This window comes from Bactrocera latifrons, unplaced genomic scaffold (genome assembly GCF_001853355.1).
Source record: "Bactrocera latifrons isolate USDA-ARS-PBARC rearing strain unplaced genomic scaffold, ASM185335v1 scaffold_324, whole genome shotgun sequence".
NCBI classification, from domain to species: Eukaryota; Metazoa; Arthropoda; class Insecta; order Diptera; family Tephritidae; genus Bactrocera; species Bactrocera latifrons.
The window spans coordinates 179,442-180,555 of NW_017536897.1; positions in this window are offsets into that span (position 1 = coordinate 179,442).

Genomic DNA, 1,114 nt, shown 5'->3' on the forward strand with positions numbered 1-1,114 from the left:
TATAATAATTATGCATAAATATACTTAATAATAATACAAAAATATTGCATGATGCAATATAAGAAACTATGTGCTAAAAAGAAAATAAATTTAAAACTTGCCATCAATAAAAAACGAAAAAATTGATAATGCAATAAATAACTGAAATAATTGTTAAAAAGAAGACTAAATGAAAAGGAAAATTATAATAACTTCAAACTGAAAATCTTAAAATATTTACACAAATTTAAATGAAATAGAATCTATAACAAAATACCATAAACTCAAAATTATAATTTCTATCTTACTTTACTGCTACGCCTTAAGCATTGTAAATATAGTAAAAAAAATCATAAAAATCTATATACACACACTCATTTATTCTGCACATTATACTCCAGTACTTCATAATCTTGTAGCTTTAAACACTAGATACATATTAAGACAAAATCAAAATGAAATAAATATTAAATTCTGAATAGAAAACGCACGAATCAAATAAACAATGAATCTTCGAAATAAGTAAATTATCTATTGTATATGAAAATTTAATTACACATAGTACACTTAGAAAATGAATAAACAAGATGTGGAATAAAAGATCTATAAACGCAAATAAATTGAAAATTTGTTTCTTTTATAACAATATAAAATTTTGAAAGGAATCAAATTTTATCAACGGGTTTGTTTATGTTGCCTTTAAGGGTGAGCATTTTAAAAACTCTCTTTACCGTTAGCATGATATTTAATAGATATATAATCCTTTTCAACTTCCTTTTATTTAACGGAAAGCCAAGAAATATATACGTTTTTTAACTCATTCCAAGGACATTTATCAGAACAGATCAAAATTTATATATACACACATATGTTAATACCTACTCAGCAGCATTTCCTAAAATTAATCGGAAAAGATTTCTGCTGTAAAACAACAAAAAAATCAAAATCAACCACTTTTATGTATACAATTATGTACTTCTGTATATAAATATAACTCCAACTTTTGCCGGAAATAAAAATATGTGCGAAAACAGCACTCAAATAACTTTTGCACTGCTTTATCACCCTGTACGACGGCAATGCAGTTCACTACTGTCAATTTGACAGCCAATTTTCGAACTCGAAATTGCACTTA